Raw genomic sequence first — 19401 nt, forward strand, 5'->3', positions numbered from 1 at the left:
GTGCCAGCTGGCCAGGACCAGCACCTTGCAGAGGAGGGAGAAGCTGGGCCTGTCACTGTTCCGGGAGCAATATTTTTCAATGTGGGAGGCAGTTTGCTGTGGTGTTCCACAAGGATCAGTTTTGGGCCTATTAATCTATCCAATTTTTATAAATGACCCCGACTCTCAGATGTACAGATCGGTTTGTATATAGGATGTTACAAAATTTGGCACCAGTAGATTTTTTTTTAATTCATGGGCTCTGGGTGTCACTGGGTGGGGCAGGATTTATTGTCCGAGTGACTCACTGGGCCATTTCAGAGGGCAGTTAAGAGTCAACCACATTGCTGAGGGTCTGGAGTCACTTGTAGGGCAGACCAGGTAAGGACGGCAGATTTTGTTCCCTAAAGGGACATTAATGAACCATTAACACAATCAACAATGGTTTCATGGTCATCATTAGACTTTTAATTCCAGATTTTTACTGAATTCAAATTTCACCATCACTGTTCAAGGGCAATTCAGAATGGGCAATAAATGTTGGCCCAGCCATTGAAGCCCACATCCCATGAAAGAATAAAAAAAAGTTAACAACCACGTTGCTGTGGGTGGAGAATCACATGTAGGCCAGACCAGGTAAGTGTAATAGTAAGATCTGGTACAGTACTGCCCACACAGTGATGTAAGAAGGCACATGACCCAGAGCTGGGATCAGTCTAGGTATGGTCAGAGATGTGTAAAGACGTAGATTGGAGACAGCTCCATACCTGTATCCTCTACTGTATATATGCAGATAGTTATGGATTGTTAATAAAGACTTACTGTCGATATACTCAAATTACGAAACCTACTTATAGTGTCAGAAGCAAGATTCTTCAGTAACGACTGCAGATTTTCTTCCCTTTAGTGAACCTGGGTTTTTTTTTTAATGATTATCGATTAGAGTTTCATGGCAACATCACTGATACTAGCTTTCCCCGCTTCCAGATTTTTCAGAATTTTAAAAAATTTATTTATTTAAATTCCACCACCTAGCATGGTGAGATTTGAACCCATGCCATTAGTCTCGGCCCGTGGATCACAAAGCCAGTGTAAATACCAGACACCACCATTTCCCCCTCTTTCTGATGCTACATTAGATCCCATGGCAGGGGAGATACCCTGACCAATACTTGTCCCTCAATGGACATCATGAAAACAGACTGTCTCATCATTATCGCATTGCTGTTTATGGGACTTCGCTGTGCACAATTTGGCTGCTGCATTTCCTGTGTTGAAACCATGACACTTCACAAAAGAACTTTATCAGCTGTACAGCACTTTGGGATGTGCTAAGGTTGTGAAAATTACTATATAAATATCAGTCTTTCTTTTGGTACCTCAGTGTTAGAAATGACATCTGCCAGCTATTTTTCTGGGACATTGACAGGAAGAGGTGAACTGTTAGAATGCATTGCTGTTTATTGAGAACCATAGGCACTTACTCCATAGAAAAACAAATCACAAAACTGTTATAACACAATAGACCATTCAGCCCCACATGTCTGCAGTGACTCTCCGAGTGAGCAATTCACTGAGTGCCATTCCCCTGCTTTCTCAGCCCAGCACATTGTCCTTTTCAGATAACTGCGTAATTCCCTTCTGAATACTTTGATTGAATCTACCTCCACCACATTCTCAGGCAGTGCATTCCAGATCCTAATTGCTCGCTGCATGAAAAAGTATTTTCTCATTTCACGTTTGCTTTTTGATGCCAATTACTCTAAATTTGCGCCCTCTCATTCTTGAGCAGAAACAGTGTTTCCCACCTACACTTTTCAAATCCCTCACAATTTTGAATACCTCCATCAAAGAGGCCATTCTACCTGTTATCCAGCACAAACTGTAGCAATCTAAAACTAATCCCACTGCCCTGCCCTTGGCCCACAACCCCATCTTTCCCCGTTTCAAATATTCACCTTTAAAAGGTACCTCTCCTTCATTTCTCTCCTCGCTCTCAGTGACAATTTTGAATTGACTGGTCCTACCCATCCAACTAACAGAACTTGTCCTTCCAGCTTCAGGCCATTAGCATTTTCCATAATGATACAACCATTTCTTCAACCTTTCATAGATCATAGAACATAGAAAAACTACAGCACAAACAGGCCCTTCGGCCCCACAAGTTGTGCCAAACATATCCCTACCTTTTAGACCTACCTATAACCCTCCATCCTATTAAGTCCCATGTACTCATCCAGGAGTCTCTTAAAAGACCCTATTGAGTTTGCCTCCACCACCACTGACGGCAGCCGATTCCAATCGCCCACCACCCTCTGTGTGAAAAACATCCCCCTAACATTTCCCCTGTACCTACTCCCCAGCACCTTAAACCTGTGTCCTCTTGTAGCAGCCATCTCCACCCTGGGAAAAAACCTCTGAGAGTCCACCCGATCTATGCCTCTCAACATCTTATATACCTCTATTAGGTCTCCTCTCATCCTACGTCTCTCCAAGGAGAAAAGACCGAGCTCCCTCAGCCTATCCTCATAAGGCATGCCACTCAATCCAGGCAACATCCTTGTAAATTTCCTCTGCATCCTTTCAATCTTTTCCACATCCTTCCTGTAATGAGGCGACCAGAACTGAGCACAGTACTCCAAGTGGGGTCTGACGAGGGTCTTATATAGCTGCATCATTATTCCCAGACTCCTAAACTCAATCCCTTGATTGATAAAGACCAGCACACCACACACCTTCTTAACTACCTCCTCCACTGCGGGGCCGATTTTAGAGTCCTATCTGACCCAGACCCCAAGGTCCTTCTGATCCTCTACAGTACTAAGAGTCTTTCCCTTTATATTGTACTCCTTCATCCCATTTGACCTGCCAAAATGGACACTACACATTTATCTGGGTTGAAGTCCATCTGCCACTTCTCCGCCCAGTCTTGCATCCTATCTATGTCCCTTTGTAACTTCTGACATCCCTCCAGACTATCCACAACCCCACCAACCTTTGTGTCATCGGCAAACTTACCAACCCATCCCTCCACTTCGTCATCCAAGTCATTTATGAAAATGACAAACAGCAAGGGTCCCAGAACAGATCCCTAGGACACACCACTGGTGACCTACTTCCAATTAGAAAAAGACCCATCTATACACACTCTCTGCCTCCTTTGGGCAACCCAGTTCTGGATCCACAGGGCAGCAGCACCTTGGATTCCATGCCCTCTCACTTTTTCGAGAAGCCTTGCATGGGGGACCTTATCGAACGCCTTGCTAAAATCCATATAAACCACATCTACCGCTTTCCCTTCGTCAATGTGTGTAATCACATTTTCGAAAAACTCCACTAGGCTCGTAAGGCACAATCTGCCTTTGACAAAGCCATGCTGAGTATTCTTGAGCATATTAAACCTCTCTAAATGCTCATAAAGCCTGTCCCTCAGGATCTTCTCCATCAGCTTACCAACCACTGAGGTTAGACTCACTGGTCGGTAATTTCCTGGGCTATCCCGATTCCCCTTCTTGAAAATAGGAACCACATCCGCAATCCTCCAATCCTCTGGCACCTCTCCTGTCTCCATCGACGACGCAAAGATCATCGCCAGAGGCTCTGCAATCTCTTCCCTCGCCTCCCACACTAACCTAGGGTACATCCCATCCAGACCCGGCGATTTATCTATCCTGATGCCATTCAAAGATTCCAGCACAACCTCTTTCTTAAAGTCCAAGTACTCAATCCTTTCAGTCCACCGCAAGCCCGCAGTACATCCACCCAGGTCCTTTTCCTCTGTGAAAACTGAGGCAAAATACTCATTAAGCACCTCTGCCATTTCTACTGGTTCCGTACAGACTTTCCCGCCTTCACCTTTTATAGGCCCTATTCCTTCACATCTCATCCTTTTACTTTTCACATATTTATAGAACGCCTTAGGGTTCTCCTTAATCCTACCTGCCAGGGCCTTCTCGTGACCCCTTCTGGCTCTCCTAATTTCCTTCTTTAGTCCCTTCCTACAAGCCGTATGCTCATCTAGATCCCTATCTTCGCCAAGTTCTCTGAACCTTTTGTACGCTTTCCTTTTCTTCGCGACTAGGTCCCGCACAGCTTTCGTGCACCACAGTTCCTTTAACCTATCAACACCTCCCTGTCTGCTCGGAACGTTGTCCTGTAGAACTCTAGACAGACATTCCTTGAAAAACTGCCACCTCTCTTCAGTACATTTCCCCGAGAATACCTCCTTCCAATTTATTCCTCTAATTTGCTGCCTTATGTCTTCATATTTCCCCTTACTCCATATAAACGCTTTCCTAGCTAGCCTGATCCTCTCTTTTTCCAATGCAAGCATAAAGGAGATAGAGTTATGATCACTATCCCCAAGATGCTCTCCCACTGAGAGATCTGACACCTGTCCAGGTTCATTGGTCAGTATCAGATCAAGTACAGCCTCTCCTCTTGTAGGCTTGTCCACATGCTGTGTCAGGGAACCCTCCTGAACACTCCTAACGAACTCCTCCCCATCCAATCCCCTTACCCTAGGGATATTCCAATCTATGTTTGGGAAATTAAAGTCTCCCATCACAACAACTCTGCTATTACTGCATCTCTCCAGGATCTGTTTCCCTATCTGCTCCTCCACCTCCCTGTTATTATTGGGCGGCCTATAGAAAACTCCCAGCAAAGTGATCGACCCCTTCCCACTCCAAACTTCCACCCACAGAGACTCTGTAGACAATCCCTCCACAGCATACACCTTCTCTACAGCTGTGACACTATCCCTGATCAACAGTGCCACTCCACCCCCTCTCTTGCCTCTCTCCCTGACCTTCCTGAAGCATCTGAATTTCCATAGACTTCCTGCTGGAATGCAAATAGATCCGGTATTGCAAGTCTCTTCTCAAAACTATATTTTCTCAACGCTGAGGCCATCTAAGTGAAGCAACATTCTATGTTCCCTAAGACATAAAAATGAGCTTATCCACAGCTCTGCTGCTTGCATCCTATCTCATGTTGAATTCTTCTCACCTGTCACCTCTGTGCTCGCTCCCCTACAAAGGCTCTGGTCTGACACCTTGATCTTAAAATCCTTACTTTTCAAATTCCGTATGGCCTCACTTCCTCCCTTCCCTGTCTCTAACCTCCTCCAGCTCTATAACCCCCAGGGATCTTGCCACTCTTCCAGTTATGGTGACTTGTGCATCCCAATTTCTTTGGCTCCATTAGTGTCAGCCATGCTTTCAGCTGCCTCAGTTCCAAGCTCCTTCGTAAACCTCTCCACTCCTCCCTTTCTCCCTCCTTTCAGAAGCAGCTTAAAATCAACCTCTTTGACAAAACTTTTGGTCACCGGCTCAGTGTCAAATATTAGTTGGGTTACACTCTATGTAGCACCATGGGACACTTTATTGTTGAAGGCACTATATAAATGCAAATTGGTTGAAAGAGCTGACAGGACAATATGCAGATATGAAAGTCCCTTCCAATATTGCTTTGTTTCTGGTCAGGACTGGTGTTACCATCACAAAGCGACGATTGATGCTCGATGTAATCATTACCGACCTCAGGGAAATTGCTCCAAAATGCAAAAATAGCCTTAGGACATTTTCTAGGGCTTATCATTTGTATGCATCACATGGGTGGGGGTAACAGGGTTTCAGATATAAACCAGAGACTGTGGTCTGAATTCTGTTTTAGGGAATAGGGGCCCAGAGTGGAACTTCTGTTTGCCCAGTGGTGGCATCTCTGATCTGTTGGAAGTCCCAAGACACAAAATATTTTAGGTGGATGATTGTGCTATTCAGGTTCAACATCTGAATGGAGATAGTGGTGGTGGTGAAGGGGTGTGGTGGGGGGTGGGGTACAGTAGAGAGCGAGAGGCGAAGTATGTTTCTAGGTGAACTGTACTCAGTTTCCCCAATGCTTTGGCAGTCAATTGTAGGTCCAAACTATCTCAAAGAAAACAGCAGTATCATCACAGAGAATGATTTTTTAAATGTGAAACATGAGAAAGAATATATTCGTTAGTAAATCGAGAAACGCAAATGAATAAGAAAGCAAGTGAAGGTTCTTGAAATGCTGTTCTAATGCTGAGTGATCTCCCCGAGTAGACAGTCAACAACCTGATCACCTCATGGATCCACCGGGGACTAGGATGGGCAGGTTTTCAATCCCTAACCTGTTCCCAAATTCAGACAACCCAAGAACAACTCGCATAAACCGATGTACCTATAGAAAGGCAAAAATACCTGAACCCCATGAGCCATCCCCGGCCCTGCCCCAACCACCTTCCTCCCAACCCCAGGGAGGAGCCAGACCAGCTGACAGTGTCTTGACTCTGAGGTGCTGCATGGGCACATTCACCTTCCAGTCCAGCACTGTTCAGCAACCTTGTAGCATTCCCACTGAGTACAGCGCCAGCATTATCTGTCTACTCTTTGGAGTGCAAGCACACTTTGTGCATAGTCCTCCTGTCTTGAACTGTGGCTGCCTACAGAAAGATGAGGGAGGAGTTGGGAGTTTAGGTTTGGAATAACCTGAAAGTTCACACAAGACCACTGGGCCTATATACATCAACCTGGGAGTTTGCCATCTCTGACTGGTTGTAATCCTGGAGGTTTCATCATATGACCAACTCCTTCCAACAACCCTGATCCTATACTTTCCTCATTGGTCACCTAACCTGTCAATCCTTACAGTGCAATGCCTTCCCAGCCAATTGGAAAGTGAGTAGACTTATTACACTTGATCGGATGATTCTTGACTGCTCAACAAACAGTTTTTTCATTCTTATAACCAATAACCAAACGAGATGATTTTTAAAAATGCTCCCCCCCCCTCCTCAATAGTTTTTCTCTTGGGTTGCTCTCAGGGGTGTCCTGGAGATTAATTCCCAATTCCTGAAAACTGCAAGACAATCCGGAATGTTGGCCACCCTGACAACCCCAACAGGCGTGTCCCCTCCCCCCCACAACCAGAGGCTGCCGAGACTCCAGCATCCCTATCCGCCAAGCCAGAGTGGCGAGTGGTGTTGCCCCGCATTGCTCTGGAACAGTTTCTCGCTTGTATGTTCTGTCCAGATCTTTCGTGGTTTTGAACACCTCGATCAAACCAAGTTCCCCTTCTCCGAGGGGAACAGTCATTCAGTCTGCCCACATGAGGATATGGAAGGATCGAGCTTGCGATTTCACTGTGGACAAGTACCTGATTCCAGCAAACAAGGCTCTTTAGAGCTACCCATTCAGAAGGGGGAGCAGGGGGGGGGGGGGGGGCGCAGTGGGGAAGGGGACTGTAAAGACACTGGGATATTAACCGGTAACAAAGCAGTAGCGAGTATTTAACACTTCACGCACCAACAAATTGCAGCATTTATGAGCTTTCTAATGCTGTTGATTTCACTGGAAGTGAGGAGGAAGGGAATGAGGAAGCAGCCGCTGCCCCAGTGTCTTTGTTCTGTGTTATTTAGTCAGCCCTCTCTTGCTGTCTGCAATGAAAGCTCTGACCTCTGAGCTGCGTGTGAATGCAAATGCAACAAGATCCTGATCTTTTCCTCATCACTCAGCTGTCACGTCACGAAGAAAATGTTTTATTTAGATAACAGGCAGATCCGGTGTATAAAGGATTGACTCATGAGGCAGTCCCGGGCAGTTCCTGGAGCAGGAACAGACACAAACAGGGAGAATTGTTTTTAATCAGAGGCACTGACAGATCTGCTTCATCGAGCAGGAACTGAACACAGAGTATCAGCTCTGCCCAGCACAAGCTGTGTTCTTCAGGAGCTGCTCCCGTGTTTGAACATCAATCATGCTTTGTCTCGTTCCCTGTGTTTAATTGATCTAATTCCAGGATCCCTAAATGCATCAAGGACTATTCTCATAGGAAGTGTGGGTGGGTTACAATGCTGTAACTGACATCCTTACTCGCACAGTAACAGCACAAATGTAACAATTCAACTTTTTTGTCTTTTAGGACCCACCCTAATACATCATTCCTCTGTAATGCGACTGGTCAGTGGCCATTCCCAACATCCAATCAGGGACGGTGTACATTGTAGCAATGAGTGGTATATGGCTGCCAATATTGAAAGGAATTTCCATCAGCGCAATTTAAAAGAACTGAGAAATTCACACGGAACAATGTGGTACTGCAGTAATCCAGTGTCACATTCCGCAGGGAGAGAGTGTTGCTGCAGTAATCCAGTGCCACACTCCAGAGGGACAGTGTCACTGCAGTAATCCAATGCCACATTTCAATGGTTGCAGAGTTACTGCAGTAATCCAGTGCCACACTCCAGAGGACAGAGTGTCATTGCAGTAATCCAGTGTCACATTCCACAAGATACTAATGCCACATTTCACAGGGAGATATTGTTACTGCAGTAATCCGGTCTCACACTCCACAGGGAGTGTTAGCAGTAAATCAGTTGCAAATTCCACGGGGTGATTGCTACTGCAGTTATCCAGTGCCACATTCCAGAAGAACAGACAGTTCCTGCAGTAATCCAATCTGACACTCCACAGGAAGTCTGGAATAAACACAGTAAGAAGTTTAACAACACCAGGTTAAAGTCCAACAGGTTTATTTGGTAGCAAAAGCCACACAAGCTTTCGAGGCTCTAAACCCCTTCTTCAGGTGAGTGGGAATTCTGTTCACAAACAGAACTTATAAAGACACAGACTCAATTTACATGAATAATGGTTGGAATGCGAATACTTACAACTAATCCAGTCTTTAAGAAACAAAACAATGGGAGTGGAGAGAATATTCCAGTCTGGAATAATCCAGTGCAGTAAGAAGTCTCACAACACCAGGTTAACCTGGTGTTGTGAGGCTTCTTACTGTGCTTGCCCCAGTCCAATGCCGGCATCTCCACACCATAATCCAGCGCCACAGTCCACAGGGGCAAAATGTTACCACAGGATTCCAGTGCCATACTTTACATGGTTAACATTCATTGGCAATATTGTACAATATTTACATCGGTCTTGCTTTAATATTGCCTGTTCGAATCAAAATGAGATATATTTAAATTTTTTTTTACTAATAAGTCTCTGATTTCTGATATTATCTGTTAAACATGCCAGGACCGTTTCTTGTGGCTCTGACATCCTCCCTGCTATTGAATAATAACTGGTCTTTGCTCATAATTATTCTCCTCACCTATCTGCTCTAACACTCTATCTGCTATAACACTATCTGCGTATCTTTCTTCCTTTTCTGTCACATTTTAGCGCTTCCTTAACCACATCTTTGTTATTCGCCCCAGGTGATGGCAAGTTCCACATTCTAACCTGGGCTTCTCCTGAATTCACGACTGCATTTTATTAATCACTATCCCTAATTTTTGTTCCTTAGTTTTGGTCTCCCCTACAAGTGGAAAAATCTTCTCTATGACTTTCATATCAATCTGTTTCATTTTTTTAAAGCTCTCCCTCAGTCATCCCTTTTCTAAACAGCCACAGCCAGTTCAGTCCTTCCTCAGTTCTAACCTCTCAGCTCCAACATCACCCATGTAAATCCTATTTTATTTGTACCTTCTCCAGTGCCTCTATGTCCTTCCTGTCATTATGGAGACCAAACTGTACGTAACACTTCATTTAAAATATATATTTATTCCTTCCTGGGTGTCATCCCACCATTTATACCATCAAGAGTATAGAAACACAGAGGGACCTAGGTGTGCAAGTCCACAAATCCTTGAAGGTGGCAGCACAGGTGGAGAAGGTGATGAAGAAGGCATATGGTATGCTTGCCTTTATAGGACGGGGTATAGAGTATAAAAGCTGGAGTCTGATGTTGCAGCTGTATAGAACGCTGGTTAGGCCACATTTGGAGTACTGCGTCCAGTTCTGGTCACCACACTACCAGAAGGACGTGGAGACTTTAGAGAGAATGCAGAGAAGGTTTACCAGGATGTTGCCTGGTATGGAGGGTTTTAGCTATGAGGAGAGATTGGGTAAACTGGGCTTGTTCTCCCTGGAAAGACGGAGAATGAGGGGAGACCTAATAGAGGTGTATAAAATTATGAAGGGTATAGATAGGGTGAACAGTGGGAAGCTTTTTCCCAGGTCGGAGGTGACGATCACGAGGGGTCATGGGCTCAAGGTGAGAGGGGTGAGGTATAACTCAGATATCAGAGGGACGTTTTTTACACAGAGAGTGGTGGGGGCCTGGAATGCGCTGCCAAGTAGGGTGGTGGAGGCAGACACGCTGGGATCGTTTAAGACTTATCTGGATAGAGACATGAGCAGTCTGGGAATGGAGAGATACAAACGAATGGTCTAGTTGGACCAAGGAGCGGCACAGGCTTGGAGGGCCGAAGAGCCTGTTTCCTGTGCTGTACTGTTCTTTGTTGCCCATCCCTAATTTCCACTGAACTGTGTGTCTTGCTGGGCCATCTCAAGAGGGAAGTTAAGCATCAACCACATTGCTGTGTGTCACATGTAGGCCAGACCAGGAAAGGATGGCAGATTTCCTCCCCTAAAGGTACACTAGTGAATCGGATGGGTTTTTACAGCAATTGATGATTGTTTAATGGTCACCATTACTGAGACCGGCTTTTAATTCCAGATTCATTAATTGAATTCAAATTCCACCACCAGCTGCCAGACGGGATTTGAACCGTGCTGCCAGACACCTGGGCCTCTGGATTACTAATCCAGTGATATTACCACAACGCCACTCTATCCCAATAGTGGTCTAACCACGTTTCCATATATTAGAGGGTGCCAAAGAGCTGCATGCACAAGGAGCAGAAATAGACCATTTATGCCTTGATCCTGTTCTGTCATTTAATTAGATCATGGTTGTTTTTGTCTGTTAATTCCATCCTCCTGCCTCTGTTCAGCACCCTTCAATACCCGAGCCCAACAGAAGAACTATTAGTCTTGGTTTGGAAATTTTCGACCGACACACAGCCTCAGCTGTTTCTTTTCGGAGTAAATACTCCAGCTTTCCACTAACTTTTGTGTAAAAAGTGTTTCATAACATTACCCCTGTTTGGTCTGGCTCTAATTTTAAGATTATGCCCTTTATCTGCACTCTGCCCCACCAGGAGATATAGTTTCCCTTTGAACCCTGTCAACTCCATTAATCATTGGAAACATCCAAATTAAAATCACCCCTTAATCTCCTGTATTCTAGGGAACCTGCCCTCGTAATTTAATCCTTTTAACCCCGGTATGCTTCTGATTAATCTGCTCTGCACTCCCTCAAAAATCAAGATATGCACCTGAACTCAGCATTTCCCTCTCCACATGCTGCCCACCCTGTATGTTTAGGTAATGTACACAAACAGGGCATATAAAGACACAAACTCAATTTACAAAATAATGGTTGGAATGCGAGTCTTTACAGGTAATCGGATGCCATCATCTCACATGAGAACACCATCCACCAGGTACACGATACATACACTTGCAACTCGGCCAATGTTGCCTACCTGATACGCTGCAGAAAAGGATGTCCCGAGGCATGGTGCATTGGGGAGACCATGCAGACGCTACGATAACAGATGAATGAACACCGCTCGACAATCACCAGGCAAGAGTGTTCTCTTCCTGTTGGGGAACACTTCAGCGGTCACGGGCATTCAGCCTCTGATCTTCGAGTAAGCGGCCTTCACGACACACGACAACGCAGAGTCGCTGAGCAGAGACTGATAGCCAAGTTCCGCACACATGAGGACGGCCTCAACCGGGATCTTGGGTTCATGTCACACTATCTGTAACCCCCACGACTTGCCTGGGCTTGCAAAATCTCACTAACTGTCCTGGCTGGAGACAATACACATCTCTTTCAACCTGTGCTTAACCCTCTCTCCACTCACATTGTCTGTACCTTTAAGACTTGATTACCTGTAAAGACTCGCATTCCAAACATTATTTTGTAAATTGAGTTTGTGTCTTTATATGTCCTGTTTGTGAACAGAACTCCCACTCACCTGATGAAGGGGCAGCGCTCTGAAAGCTTGTGGCTTTTGCTACCAAATAAACCTGTTGGACTTTAATCTGGTGTTGTGAAACTTCTTACTGTGTTTACCCCAGTCCAACGCCGGCATCTCCACATCATGTTTAGGTAATGACCTATGAACACACAGGATCCCTCCTGCCACAACAATGACATCCCTAAACCTCGACACCAAGTCAGAGAAGAAACCTGATGCTGCAGCCGGTACATATTGCAACCCAGTGCTTTTGGTATGGACACACAAGAGCCCGGTTCACGTACCAATAGCATTTCATATGCCAATACTCCCCTTTTTCTCTGAGTTCAACACCACCAATCCCACCACCCAGCCATATGGGTCAGCTAAATAAACTACTCAGTAACATTTAGTCAACAAATAAAGTCATTCATATTCTGTTCCTCCTTATGTAAACAATCTAGCCCACATCCTGTTCCAACCTGTTTATTGATAATATTTGACTATAAGGACAGCACGGATGTACAGTAGTTAGCATTGCTGCCTCACAGCGCCAGGGACCCAGGTTCAATTCCAGCCTCAGGTGATTGTCTGTGTGGAGTTTGCACATTCTCCCCTTGTCTGCGTGGGTTTCCTCTGGGTTCTCCGGTTTTCTCCCACAGTCCAAAGACGTGAGGGTTAGGTTGATTGGCCGTGCTAAATTGCACCTTCGTGTCAGGGAAATTAGCTGTGTGGGGTTACGGGAATAGGGCCTGGGTGGGATTGTGGTCAGTACAGATTTGATGGGCCGAATGTCCTCCTTCTGCACTGTAGGGATTCTATGATTCGATGAAGAGTTTTGGCAAATTTCAACCAGAGGTCGAATTTCTGGGAAAAAGGGAAACCTGACACATTCAATCTGTGAACATTGAGTCCAGAAGCAGGAATTCAACTTGGTGCAAACACTTAGTTTAGCACATTAGAAATTGAACTCACCCTCCAGAGGCATCATTGTTCCCTGTTTCAATGTTTAATTCTTAAGGCTTTGGTCAGCTTCAAAAGCTCTCTGCTACTAAAAAGAGCCCTCAGGATCGCAGGTGGACTGTTTGTCAATAATCCCTACCTTGTCAGATTCCTGATGCTGCTCCCTCTTGTCTGCTGGTTTCCATTCAGATAGATGGTGGGTACCTGCTTCCCACTCAGCTCAAAATTATATGGTCAACATGACCAGCTGTGCTCCGAACTAACGCTATGTCTCACAGACACAAACTGTGAGGAAGTGTCTGTCACAAGGACTTATCAGCAGTGCTGGAGCAATTCATTTATGTTCAACAGTGCACCCTCCTGGTGTGCAAACAGTCACACTGTTTATACAGAACAGAAGGAAGCAGACAGAGGTCAGTAATAGATCAGCTTTTCACTCACACACATCTTTAGAGTTCGGATACTACATAGCTCAGGACTCAGATTCTAATCTGCAGCGTGCCAGAGGAAGAGATATTAAGAAAGGTGACAAAAAGTGGGAGAGCAAAGAAAGTCGGGAATGCTGCCAGACTTAGGGGGATACAGAGATTTGAGTGTAGGGCTGGGGGAAATTACAGAATTAGGGAGAGGTGAGGCCATGAATAGATTTGAAAACCAGGATGTGAATTTGAAATCTGAGGCAGAATAAACTCAAGTGGTTGACCATGTGGGTATAGAAAGTGAAGGGACGATCTAATTGAGGTGGTTAAGATATTTTAAGGAGACAATGGCAGACAGAAACTATTTTCTCTGGTGTTGGGAGGGGAGGAGTCCAGAACAAGAAGGCTTAACTTTCAAATTAAAGCTAGAATGTTAGGTGTGACAGCAAAGATCATAAGAAATAGGAGCAGGAGTAAACCATTCTGCTGCAACTTTTACTTCAATTATTTGCCAGCCCACAAAACCCTTCACTCACTTGTGGATCAAACATCTGTCCGGGATCAGCCTTGAATATATTCAATGACCCAGCCTCCGCTGCTCTCTGTGACCCATCGAAAAAATACATCTTAAATAGGAGATCCAAAATCACACAAATGTTACAGGAGGCCTTTTGGCCCATCCTGTCTGCACTGGCTCTCCGAATGAGCATTTCACCTACTGCCGTTTTTGATTTGATTTATTATTGTCACATGTATTAACATACAGTGAAAAGTATTGTTTCTTGCGCGCTCTACAGATGAAATTTACTGTTCATAAAGAAGGAAATGAGAGAATGCAGAATGTCGTGTCACAATCATAGCTAGGGTGTAGAGAAAGATCAACTTAATGCAAGGTAAGTCCATTCAAAAGTCTGACAGCAGCAGGGAAGAAGCTGTTCTTGAGTTGGTTGGTACGTGACCTTAGACTTTTGTATCTTTTTCCCAAAGGAAGAAGATGGAAGAGAGAATGTCTGGGGTGCGTGGGGCAGCTTTGCCAAGGCAGTGGGAAGTGTAGACAGAGTCAATGGATGGGAGGCTGGTTTGTGTGATGGATTGGGATACATTCATGACATTTTGTAGTTCCTTGCAGTCTTGGGCAGAGCAGGAGCCATACCAAGCTGTGATACAACCAGAAAGAATGCTTTCTATGGTGCATCTGTAAAAGTTGGTGAGAGTCGTAACCTACATGCCAAATTTCCTTAGTCTTCTGAGTAGGCAGAGGCAGTGGTGGGCTTTCTTAACTGTAATGTCGGCATGGGGGGACCAGGACAGGTTGTTGGTGAAATTTGAAGCTCTCGACCCTTTCTACTTCGTCCCCATTGATGTAGAAAGGGGCATGTTCTCCTTTACGCTTCCTGAAGTCTTTGACAATCTCTTTCATTTTGTTGACATTGAGGGAGAGATTAATGTTGCCGCACCAGTTCACCAGATTCTCTATCTCATCCCTGTATTCTATCTCGTCATTGTTTGAGATCCAATCCACTATAGTTTCCTGCCTTCATCCTACCAGTCTGTCTTTGTCACTTTTCAAATAATCATCTAGTGCCCTTATGAATGCTTGGATTGAACCTGCCTTGAACCATCACACTCCCAGGAAGTGTATTCCAGACCCCAACCACTCATTGTGTGAGACATTTTTTTTCTCATATTGCTTTTGCTTCCTTTACCAATTACCTTAAATCTCTGTCCCCTGGTTCTCGATAATTCTGCCAATCAGAAGTTTCTCCTTATCTATCCTGTTCAGACCCCTCATGGTTTTGAATACTTCTATCAAATCTCCTCTCAACCTTCTTTTTTCCAATGAGAAGAATCACAACTTCTCCAATCTTCATAACTGAAGTTTCTCATACCTGGAATCCTTGCTGTAAACCTCTGCTGCACTCTCTCCAAATCCTTCACATCTTTCTAAAATGCAGCACCCAGAACTGTACACAACACCCCAGTTTCAGCCTAAATAGTGTCTCTCCTTGCTCTTGGACTCCATGACTCCCCATTACTGAAGTGTTAGGATCCCAGTTGGTTACTACTGGACAACTTAGATCCCAGGTTAAAAAACTGTCTTGATAGATCCTAACTTTTTTAAAATTTAGAAATGTGGAGGGCAACTGCTGAACAGAGTCACACAAGTCAGCTAATGAGCCAGCTGGTCTCACAGAAGCTCTAACCTGGATTTCTAATCTCCCCTCTCAAAGAGCTCACCTTGGAATTTCCTCAAAAACTCTGCTTTCACATGCACATCTTCAACAGGGATCCACCTTCAGGGTTTCAACCTCTCCTTCTGATGTTCCTCTCCCCGGATCGCCTGCAGATTGCTTTCTGCAGTTCCATCTCCTGTGTCCAGCTCTGCCTAAAACTGCTTTTTTATTTCTCCCTGTGTCTGCGGGTCCCCATTGCTAGGCAACAGCCCAGTTTTTCTTTGTTTTAACTTCCCTAAACCACTTCAAGGGTTGTAAAACCTTGTTAAAGTGCAGATATGCAAACAAACCCACAGACGTGCAGGAAACTTTATAAATGAAGCCAAGACTCAGATTCCCCCTTTCTTAACATCAATATAGAAATATAAATTAAACGAAAAATTAAAGCTAAAACTTAAATCTAAAGCTATAGTTCACTCCTAACACCCACAAATACAAATACAATTTACTTAACTATCTCTATGTCCTAACAGTAGTAATTAATCTCTAGTACATTCAGGCAAATCTCTGCTGCATCCTAAGGCATCCCTTGTGAAGTGGAGCATCAAGAATTTGAGCAGAATCTTTGCAGGTTTAGTATCCTATGCTTTTATTAATATAGCCAAGAGATTTTAATTCTCCTTTAAAGAACCTTTCAATAAGCCTTTTTAACAGTCTGTTCAAGTTGTCCAGCCAACTTCAAAGATTTATGTACATAAATCCCCATATCTTTGCCTGCATAGCCTCTAAGATTGTACCACTGAGTTAATCTACTTTAGTCATTGTGTTGAAACTTTATAATATTAAGCACAGCCTTCAAGAAGAGAACGATTGGAAATAAATTGGGGAGTTCTTTCTCCAAGATGTCATGGAGCAGTAAGTAGATCATTGGGTCTACCATTTCTGTGACTGCTGTTATCACCTTGTATTCTTTCCTGGGAAGGCAAAAATTGAAAAGTAAATCATAGGCTGCAGAAATCTATTGACTATCTTCTTCTTCGGTCTTGGTTTTAGCCATCGCTGTGTATTTGACAGGTTTTCTTGAATGCTCTCACTAAAATGATCCAATGCGATGCAGAAAGTCCATTTCATTTCCCCATCTGCCTATTTAAAAAGGATGGGAGATAATGGTTTTCAAGACAGGTTTTAGTAGATGGACTGTGCAATGCCCATTTTCCCTACACTGCCTTGCTGGTTTCAGCACTGTGTAGAAGTGTGTTTGTGACCAGGATTTGAACACTGACAATCTTTATGAAAATGTCAGTGGGAAACCTGGCACCCAGACGCTGTTTTTCCTTATTCTTTCACAGGATGCAGGCATTGCTGGTTATGCCAGCATTTATTGCCCACCCCTAATTGTCCTTGAGAAGGTGGTGATGAATTGCTTTCATGAATCGCTACAGTTCCAGCAGTGTAGGTACACCCACAGTGCTGTTAGGGAGGGAGTTTCAGGATTCAAACTTGATAGTAAAGGAACAAGATATTTCCAAGTCAGGATGGTGAGTGACTTGGAAGGTAACTGCCAGGTGGTGGTGTTCGTAGGTATCTGCTGCTTATACCCTTCTACTTGGTAGTGGTCATGAGGTTGGAAGGTGCTGCCTAAGGACTCTTGGTGAGTTGCTGCAGTGCATCTTGTTGCCACTGTGCACTGTTTGTGAATGCCTTGCCAGGCAAGAGGGCTACTTTATTGTGGATGGTGTTGAGCTTCTTGAGTGTTATTGGAGCTGCACTCATCCAGGCAAGTGGAGAGTATTCCATCACACAACTTGTGACTTGTAGATGGTAGGCAGGCTTTGCGGAATTGGGTGAGTCACTCTCTGCAGAATTTCTGGCATCTGACCTGCTCTTGTAGCCACGGTATTTAAATGAATGATTCAGTTCAGTTTCTGGTCAACAGCCCAGGACATTGATAGTTTACATCCAATTACATCTTGAAAGGTTTTCTATGCGTCATCATGTTAAGGAAATGGATCAACTAAATTAAGCCATCAAAATCGGACCAATCAGGCTTTCTTACAAACACATACTGATGTTGGTAATGTTTATCAAAGTGCGCTTAATGGTCATTCTGCACAATCGTTAATAGACTGACAAACGACAGAATGTTTCTTTTGCCGCTTCCAAGGTCACATGTCCTATTAGAATGTGTGGAGACAGGCCTTGTAGGCAACCCAGAAACAATCCAAGTATTTTACAATCACCCTCAATTATTGAGCCATGAGTGACATGTATAGTGACGTATTCCATCGCCATTCTGGCTTCACTGAATGGACAAAACTGCCGAAACATTCTGCTCACTAAACCTGTTCCAGCGAGGGACACAAAGATATGCAAATCACTGCTGAGATAAAACATTAACCATAACCACAATCAAATATTTACTTGATAACTTCAAAGTATGTGTGATGCTGGCATAAATACAAAATGTTTAGCAATAGCAGCATTTAGCATCTCTCGTTGCTCTTTGTGAACTGGTGCATGCCCCAGAATCCAGGGAAGATGCAGCCCATCCCAGATGAGACCTCATCATAAGTCCAAGGGAGGGGATAACACTGCTGGCAAGCACATTGACCGTGTGTGCTGTCCCTCAAATGATCAACATTGTAGGGCAACATAAACATGAGTCAGTCACAATGCAGCTGCCTTTGTTGGCGAGGTATTTAAAATATCAGTACTGTTGGGACTGGTTATATAATTTTACTTCCTAACAATATTGTTTACAGGTAAGCTGGCAGTATGGGCACAATTTTATGTTGACAGACCGACATACAATGGGAAGACTGGTGCTGAGTTTGGAACCCTTTTGTTCTGTCAGTGGGATTTGTCTTGACACTCTATCTCAACCATAGTTTCCAATTCTTTTGTGGGCATCGCTGGCAGGGCTCGTAGCATTTGTTGTCCATCCCTAATTGCCCATGAGAAGGTAGTGATAAGCCAGCTTCTTGGACGACTGCAGTCAGATCTGTAGCAGTTTGGTATAACAGTGGCTTGTTAGGCCACTTGAGAGTCAACCATGTTGCTGTGGGGCTGGAGTCATATATAAGCCAAACCAGGTAAAGATGGCAGATTTCATTCCTGAAAGGATAGTGAAGCAGAAAGGTTTTCATGACAATTGTCAGTATTTCATGGTTACTAGTGCTGAGACTAGCTTCCCAATTCCAGACATTTATTAAGCACATGGATTCATTAACAATTTAAATTCCACCAGCTGCTGCAGTGGAATTTGTATCCATATCATCAGAGAAGTAGCCTGACCAGAATGCAGGGGTAGTGGTGACCTGTAATCTGGGAATGAAGGAATTCTATTTAGAGGGAGTCAGAACACAAGCAGGAAACCGTGTTTGTGAAGGTTAGTAAAAGCAAGGAACCCAGTTCTCTGACTATTCCCTGGAAGGAAAAGGCAACCATCAGATTTTTTTCCCCCCACTGATTTGAGGGGCGGGGGGGTGAGTGAATGAAAGAGACCACTCAGCTGAACTAAGCCAGCATGGATGGAAGTTGCAGATGCTGTTAGCAGTGTGGGAGTGGGGTCCAGGATCTAAGGATGGTGATGATGGTATGTCACATGGTTTGAGAGGTTGTTTTTGTTGCTCAATCTTGAGAACAGCATCACTAATTGCTGGCAACACCACACGCCTTTACATACAGGCTGTTCAGAACTGGACCTCAAGAAACTCCAGGTCATAGCACCTCTTGCCTTCTAGGTTCAGCATTTTCCACTGTGCTTCCTTGAGGCTGGGCATGGTGCTGCCGTCTTTGGTGCTGCTTTCAGGGGCTTTGACTTTCCGAAGCAGACTCTGAACGACTTTTCAGGTTCTCTTGAGGCACACACACTTTGATTGCTAGTCTTCAGCTTGAGTCAGTTCACAGTTGGTGACAGTTGTATATTTTCTATATCTGAGAACAATGCAGAGGATGACACTAG

The 19401-nt window shown here is 44.4% G+C and overlaps 1 protein-coding gene across 2 annotated transcripts in view; it reads right to left on the reverse strand.

Moving 5' to 3' along the window:
* Positions 1 to 13133, reverse strand: part of LOC144491410 (anoctamin-7-like) — a 138392-nt gene extending 125259 nt beyond the window's left edge. Inside the window, exon 1 of one of the 2 annotated variants that reach the window (XM_078209198.1) lies at positions 12984 to 13133. The gene's annotated coding sequence lies outside the window, so the exon portion shown is untranslated. The remainder of the gene's footprint in view (positions 1 to 12983) is intronic. The other variant, XM_078209199.1, reaches the window with a different exon arrangement.
* Between the last annotated feature and the right edge of the window lie 6268 nt (positions 13134 to 19401).

The sequence above is a fragment of the Mustelus asterias genome, chromosome 3 (assembly GCF_964213995.1).
Source record: "Mustelus asterias chromosome 3, sMusAst1.hap1.1, whole genome shotgun sequence".
Taxonomy (NCBI): domain Eukaryota; kingdom Metazoa; phylum Chordata; class Chondrichthyes; order Carcharhiniformes; family Triakidae; genus Mustelus; species Mustelus asterias.